The following is an 8,659-nucleotide window of genomic DNA, read 5'->3' as shown; positions in this document are numbered from 1 at the left end:
AATGATCTGGAGGATGGTGTGGATTGCACCCTCAGCAAGTTTGCAGATGACACTAAACTGGGAGGAGAGGTAGATACGTCAGAGGGTAGAGATAGGATACAGAGGGCCCTAGACAAATTAGAGGATTGGGCCAAAAGAAATCTGATGAGATTCAACAAGGACAAGTGCAGAGTCCTGCACTTTGGACGGAAGAATCCCATGCACCGCTACAGACTAGGGACCGAATGGCTAGGCAGCAGTTCTGCAGAAAAGGACCTAGGGGTTACAGTGGACAAGAAGCTGGATATGAGTCAACAGTGTGCCATTGTTGCCAAGAACGCCAATGGCATTTTGGGATGTATAGGTAGGGGCATTGCCAGCAGATTGAGGGACATGATCATTCCCCTCTATTTGACATTGGTGAGGCCTCATCTGGAGTACTGTGTCCAGTTTTGGGCCCCACACTACAAGAAGGATGTGGAAAAATTGGAAAATGTCCAGCGGAGGGCAACAAAAATGATTAGGGGACTGGAACACATGACTTATGAGGATAGGTTGACGGAACTGGGATTGTTTAGTCTGCAGAAGAGAAGAATGAGGGGGGATTTGATAGCTGCTTTCAACTACCTGAAAGGGGGTTCCAAAGAGGATGGATCTAGACTGTTCTCAGTGGTAGCAGATGACAGAATGAGGAGTAATGGTCTCAAGTTGCAGTGGGGGAGGTTTAGGTTGGATATTAGGAAAAACTTTTTCACTAGGAGGGTGGTGAAGCACTGGAATGCGTTACCTAGGGAGGTGGTGGAATCTCTTTCCTTAGAAGTTTTTAAGGTCAGGCTTGACAAAGCCCTGGCTGGGATGATTTAGTTGGGGATTGGTCCTGCTTTGAGCAGGGGGTTGGACTAGATGACCTCCTGAGGTCCCTTCCAACCCTGATATTCTATGACATGCTTTTTGGAAATCCCTGGGCTAAGTACTAAGTAAAAGATGCATTACTTGACACAGCCAGTTTCAAGCACTACATTTTCACTGAGGCTCTTTTTCTCTTTACTTCTGCTAGATAGTGTAAACAGAGATAAATTTGCTCCACATCAAGTTTTTAATTCAAAAATAGTTTTTCAATACAAATGGCATATCTCGCTCCACTTGTTGAATCCTGCTTTGATCCTAGTTTTGAACAGACAAGCCATGCTAATGAATATTGTGTTCCCAAAGATTTTTCTTTTGTGTCTTGGGTTTTAATGAATTTATTTTATAAATATCTTTTACAGAGGAAATATGTACTGTTCTTGTTGGAAAATCTGCATCTTTTAAAATAAAAAAATGATGGCTGCCCTCATCATTAATTGTGATCATGCTTGCATGTAGGGAGGAAGGTCACTATACCATTTATAGAGGGGGTGAAACTAGATGAATGTTTCTCAAATGGCTAGGCTCACATCCCTGGTGATGCTCCTATTTCTTCTGAGAGAGGCTGGTGTCAGATCCATGAAAAGGAAAAAATTTCTTGCTTATTTTTTTCATTCTAATGTTTAAGGCAAAATACACAATAGGAAAGAAAACACATGGGCATGGTAGACTCCAAAAAATCCCAGGATATACACAACCATATACACAACAAAGCCAACATGTGTATGTGTATATATACATAAATACATACATACACACACAGAGCTGCTCTGGATAATTTCTAAACATACAATGTAGTAAGCACCATTAGAGGGCTCACAAACTATTTAAAGGGATACTGACCTATTCCTATACAGTACAGCTATAAACTCAGCAAAAGCAAAGTCATCTAGAATAGATGCTTCTGCAGAGCCTTAAGAGGAAACAAGTCAGGAGGAAACAGAGGTTAACAAGTTGCCCTGTCCATATATTTAACTACTTCCAAAACACACTAGTCGTCTTTTACCATGTCCCGCTCACCTTTCATCCTCCAAAGGCCCCCAAAAATTGTGAGGGAAAACATTCCTCTGAGAAGAGGACACTTGAACATGTTTCATGCTGCCACTACAAACCATCCTTGAAATTTCTAAAAGTTAGATTTCCTCATGCAAAAAAAGTTTGTATCCAACACAGAGTTTTAACAGATTAAAGAGGAATTGATCACAAAACTAAAAGCTAGTGGTTGCTTAGGCGTAGTTGATCCTGATTTGATTACATTTGTTATGTGTAAACATAATTAAATCCGATTCTACTTGGTACTTTTCAAAGGCCAATTTCACACAGCTGAAAACAATTATGAGCCAAAGAACTGTGTGACAGAATTTAAACAGAAATTGTGAATGATAACTAGGAACTGTTGACGAACATTTTACTATATGACCCAAAAGCCACATTCCCACAAATTGAAGACTATGCTGTTTTTTTTCTTTTAAAAAAAAAAAAAACAGCCTGACTTAGAAGGGAAGTGAAAGCAGCTATTAAAAAAATTGATAGCAATGAATATAAAGTACAAGCCAAGAATTTTAGGAAAATTGGTAAGGGAAGCAAAAGGACATAGGATAAATCTATAGCCAGAAGAGTTAAGGACAATAAGGAGTTTTGGTACATCAAGAACAAAATGAATCTTAACAATGGTATTGATCCATTATTAGATAGAAATGGTAGAACTGCCAATATTAATGCAGAAAAGGAAGAAGTAGTCAATGAACATGTTCTACATTTGGGGAAAAAGCAAGACATATTTATATCATATGATGATGATAAAATACTTTCCATTCCTACAGTAACTAGGATGTTAAACAGCATCTACTAAAGTTAGACATTTTTAAATCAGCAGGTGCAGATATCTTCCATCTAAGAGATTTAAGATCTGCTCAAGGAGCCATCTGGCCATGATTTTCAATAAATCTGATTACCCAGGAGATGTTCCAGAAAACTGGAAGAAAGCTAATGATGTCAATAATGAAAAGGGGTACACAGGATGATCCAAGTAATAACAGACCTGTCGGCCTGACATTGTTCCCAAGTAAAACAATGGAACAGCTGTGTCAAAGAGTATAGCCTGTAGCACCCCCTGTTGGCTAGCATGGCTCTACTGCGGCCTGTCTCAGTGCTCCCCTCCCCCTTAATTCCCCACAGGCTAGATATTCTGGGGTCCAATTAACCTTTTGGGGTCCAATTTTTTAAGTCCTGCAGAGTCTTTCTAAAGAAAACTAAAACGTAGAGCCTTCATCCCAGTTTCAGCTGGGCCCAGTGCCTCCATCATGAGGACGGGTCTTCCCCTCAGTTTCAACACTCCCTAGAGGGAACAGACTTCCTCCCTGGGGGTCTGTCTTCCTGCTCTCCCTACACCTCCTGCCTGGAGTTTTTCCCTCTCCACAGACCTTCCCCCGCTGACTCAAGACCCTGCAGGAGTCGTCTTACTCCTGGCAGTGTCTGCAAGCATCTTCCCCACAATCCGCAGCTCTTGATCTCCCATCCTCCACACCTCTGCTTTATAAGGCCCAGATGCCTTCACTGAAGTCTTATTGGGCAGCAAGTATTTAGCCCAGGTGCACTGGACCCCACTCACCCCTGCTCCCTCTTATGGGGCCAGTCACCCTGTGGCAGGCTGATATAGAATAATGCCAATAAATACAGTCTTATGGAAAACAGATCTTGTCAAATTAACTTTTGTAAGAAGCTTACAAGTTTGGCAATAAAAATAATAGTGTTGATTTAATATACTTAGACTTCTGTAAGGCATTTGAGTTGGTACCACACAACATTTTGATTAAGTCACTAGAATGATACAAAATTAACATGGCACACATTGAATAGATTAAAACTGGCTAATGGATAGGACTCAAAACTTCATTATAAACGGGGAATCATCACTGAGCAGGGGATGTCTAGTGGGGTCCCACAAGGATCAGTTCTTGGCCCTATGCTATTTAACATTTTTCATCAGTGACCTGGAAGAAAACATAAAATCTTCACTGATAAAATCTGCAGATGAGACTAAGTTTGGAGGAATCGTAAATAAGGAGAAGGACAGGTCACTGAAACAGAGCAATTTGGATCTCTAGGCAAGCTGGGCACAAGCAAACAATATGTGTTTCAATACAGTCAAATATAAGGTCATACATCTAGGAATAAACACCATACTTACAGGATGGGGGACTGCATCCTGGTAAGCCGAGACTCTGACAAAGATTTGACAGTTAGGATAATCAGCTGAACACTAGTTCCCAGTGGGACACTGTGAGGGGGGAAAAGACTAATGCAACCCTTGGATATATAAAGAGGGGAATATCAAGTAGGAGTAGGGAGGTTATATTCCCTCTGTATTTGGCACTGGTGTGACTGTTACTGGAAGACTGTGTCCAGTTCTGGTGTCCACAATTCAAGAAGGATATGGGAAAAATTGGAATGGGTTCAGAAAAGAGCCATGAGAAAAATTAAAGAACTGGAAAACAACCCTTAAAATGAGAGACTCAAGGAGTTCAATCTATTCTCTTATCAAAGAGAAAATTAAGGCATGACTTCATCGTAGTCTGTAAGTACCTACAAAGGGAACAGAAATTTGATAATAGATTCAGTCTAGCAGACAAAGGTATAATAAGATTCAGTGGCTGGAAGTTGAAGCTAAACAAATTCAGACTAGAAGTAAGGTGCATGTTTAATAATGAGGGTAATTAACTACAGGCACAATTGACCAAAGGTTTCTAGTGGATTCTCCAACCGTGGCAATTTTAAAATCAAAACTGGATGTTTTTGTAAAAGATCTGCTTGAGTTCAACCACAGCTATTGGACTGGAATGAGGAGTTCAGGAAAGTCCCATGGCCTACGTTATGCAGGAAGTCTGACTAGATAATCACAATGGCCCCTGCTGCCCTTAAAATCTATGATTTTATGAATATTGTTTTTTTGCCCTATGGCAATATTTAACAAAACCTAAAGTAAAGGAAATGGCTCAGGTGAATGGGATAAATAGTTCAGAGAATCTTCAAGCTGAGCGTTCATATTCCTTTTTCCCAATACTATGAATGAAGTTCGGGAAGTAGTAAAGGCAGGGAACTATATTGGTTCTTGAACCAATGCTGACTGAAACTGAGAAACATATAAATATTTCAGCCAGGCCAGGCAACCGGCGGAGAAGTAATTTCTTATAACACATACTTCAGCCAGTGATGGCTAAAAGAAATGGAAACCTAATAACTGGAGAACATTACCATTATCTATCTTATCCAAGGGGTTTTTAAAGCACCAGTACCATAGGTCACTAAGTTGTGAACACCATCATGTAAAAAGCTGAAAAAAATCCCACAGTAGGATATTCTTCTTTCTCTATCTCCCCATGGTTTCTAGTTTGGAGCTGTGGGTTTTTCTGAGTGAGAAGCAGGGAAGGCAAGACTTAATCAATAACATGGCCCTTACGTTTCAGTCTGACCTCAGTTAGTCTTGGGCTCAGTCAGATCTTTTTGGACAAGTGATTCTGCAGCTCAGGTCCCACCAATAATGTGCTGTACTCACTGCTTGAGAATCTTATCCTGGATTTCTTCAGCTGCATTTGCCCTGTGGAGGAACAGCTGTCTTCGTTGGTAACAAATAAAGAGAGGTAGCTGGGACTTAATCTCTTACAGGCCTTGTAGATTAGGACCAGGATTTTGAATTAGGTCAGAAACACAGAATCTGTGGAGCACTGGTAAGATCTGATCATGATCAATTTGATGAAGTTAATTCAGATGTATGCCATTGTAACTGAGAGTAGAATTTGGCTCAAAAACTATAATCACAAATAGTAATACTTCATTCTTGAATAGCCAGTAAATGACAACTAATGGAGAAGGGTACTTAGATAAACTGAACAACAAAAATCGTCATTAACCCAAAGCTGAACTAGTGCAGTGTAGAAAAGTGCCCTATCAAGTTCTGGAACCTCAAGAAACCCAATAACTCAAGTCAGCTTGACTTCCTGAAGTGGTTGATGGTTCATCTTCATTCCCCGCCAAATACTGTGCCCTTTACATTCCTGCCATCTCCTCTGAGTCTAACAAGAAAAGTGCCACAAAAAAATAGTAACATGGCAAGTTTTAGTTCAATACTGTTTTGAACCAGCTTCTGATCTAGAGGGGACAGGCTCCACGTTCCGTTATTGGTATCTTGAGCCATTCAGTCTGGTCACTATTTACATTAATACAATTTACTCTGATAATTACTAACCTGTTGGCTTGAGCCTTGTTTTTGCTGCTGCTTCCCTAACTTTCTCTTACCCCCCTTGCCCCCTGGTCTCTTTGCATCTCTAGAATATTCTTATACAGTCTTCTCAGATCGTTCCACCACTGATTATTTCCCTTTTTTCCTTTGCTCCTTAACTCCTGCACTACTCAACCTGTCTCACTGCCTCCCTTGTTGTGCCTTCTTCTTCTGTCTCTTTAGCTTTATATTTTAGCTTTCAAAAGCTGCAGCTGAAATTGTAAAACAAAAGTGGTTCCAACCTCCTCGCTGTGAGAGAACAGAGAATCCAACAACTCACTACGAGCACAGTAGTGCTGAGCCTGTTGAGATAGATGTTGCACTAGTTGGCAATTGCATCAATTTGTAAAACGTCCTGTCTTTCTTTTAGGAACTGGCTTCTCAAGTCACAAGTGGGAAGAACAGATTGATGTGTCTAGGACAGAATGTGTTTGTTGGGAACAAATGTTTTATTGTGACAATTTTAGAAAGGCTGTATTTGAAGACTGCTGCTAGTTAAAAGTTATATGATGTACGTACCTGATCAGGGCCTTGTGGTTTTAGGTATGCAGAGGGAGATAAAGTGCCTGCTCCGAAGAGTTTACAATCTGTTGTAACCAGAACACTTCAGTTCACATTATTGTATGGGGGTTGTATTTAGCTTATATCCTAAAAGTAAAGAAAACAGAGCATCCTCTGTCTAGAAGATACCCTGCTATATTTACTCTCTGTTTCTCCTATACAGCTTCCAATCTAAAAAGACAAAATACAGACGTAAGAGTAAAGGAAGAATTGTCACATAGTTTTAGGGCTTGTGGGAAATGCTAGGTCTTGAGGAAGGATTTGAAGGAGAAGGCTGCATGACATGTAGGATCAGGGAGTATGTTCTATACATAGGGGGAAGCGTGGGAGAAGCCAAGAACTTGGGTGGGAGGGAAGAGGCATGGAGAAAGGTGGGATTAGGAGAACTCAGGATTTGAACAGGAGAGTGAGAGGTGATGAGTGATGACTTGTAGGCTGGAGCAGAGCTGCGCAGAGCCTGAATGTGAGAACAAAGATTTTCAAATTGACACAGAAGGGGATCTGAAGCCAATAAAAGAACTCAAAGTAGGAAGGGGTGATACAGACTAGGGCTGTGATAACATATTAACTATATTCATGAGGTGTGCTATTCAGTTGCTTTCCTGGGGATTGAGGCAATGTATATCATATCCTCTCATTGTGATAAAGTGACTACATCAGGTGCATTGTATAATCTGAACTGTAACTGTGCATGCAAGAAACATGCTCACTGTGACAGATATTGCAATCCCATGCAGTATCTTTGGGGACTGTTGTATTAATGATTTGTGTACGATTGCATTCTGTAGCATGGGGGAGGGTTGCCACAACTCCTGCAGAAACTAAAAACAGTGGGGGCTGAGTAAGGTGAGTCAATAAGACTGTAAACAATTCCAGAGGGGTGGTACCATCCCCTGGGATGGTCTGCATACACTTGTTCAAAATGAGTTTTCTGGAGATCGAGAGAGAGAGATGGATTTAAAGGCTGAGTTTAAACAGAGTCAGGGTCTTCCATTTAGCTTAGCAAATTAACTGGAGCTTTGGTCCTAAAGCATCCCCAAACCCTTGCTGAAGAACTGAAAGGAACACTGGCCCCCCAGACTCCTTATGTAGAAGATGAGTGATTACTGGTATGTTTAATAAGCATGTTGGCACTTTTATTGCTTTAGTTTTTTCTGCAATACTTTTGCCCTAAAAATAAATATACTTTGCTTTGGAAGAGCTGTGTGGTAACTTGTCGCAGCTGGCACATATTGCTCATTGTGCTTGGAGAGAAAGCACAGCCCAGGTGCTGGTGTTTAGGCAGACTGGCTTGCTGCAGATATCACGGTGTAAGGGCAGGGGATTGTGCAGCCTTAAATCCCCCAGTCAGAAGGGAGTAGGACCTGGGTCCCTGCCCTGAGGCAGATGACAGCTGGAGGCCTCTCACCTGACTGTGCACTCCAGGAGTGGACCATGGAGGGAAGATACAATAGGTGCACTCATTAGCTTCACCATTTCACTAAAGCTGTTTTTAAGTCAGTTTAGTTAAATCTGTGCAAGGCTTGTGTGGGCACATTTTAATTTGTTTTTAACTGGCTTATATCAATTTAACTTAAAGTCAGTAAACAACCCTGCTGCAACAGAACACTGCAGCGTATTGTGCACCTTTTCTTTACGTCTGCGATGTAATGTTTCAAGTACATAAATCTTACAGATAAACATTATTATGGGTGTAAAGGCTCATGTAGCATCTCGGTACTATGGTGACAGCCACTTTATAAATGTTTATAATAGATTTTTGAATAATGCATCTGTTCGACCACTCATCTATCAAGAAGCCTCCAAGCAGGTGATGGAAGACAGCAATAGTAGGGAACTGGCAGAAGCCTTGAGATGTGTAGGACCAGGCAGGGAAGCTGAAGCAGTCCAAGAATTGGATAGTTCTATTATTATCCCCCCAATCCCCACTGCAAA

This window comes from Eretmochelys imbricata, chromosome 1 (assembly GCF_965152235.1).
Source record: "Eretmochelys imbricata isolate rEreImb1 chromosome 1, rEreImb1.hap1, whole genome shotgun sequence".
Taxonomy (NCBI): Eukaryota; Metazoa; Chordata; order Testudines; family Cheloniidae; genus Eretmochelys; species Eretmochelys imbricata.
The sequence above is the reverse complement of the archived record's forward strand: the minus strand, read 5'-3'. Positions refer to the sequence as shown.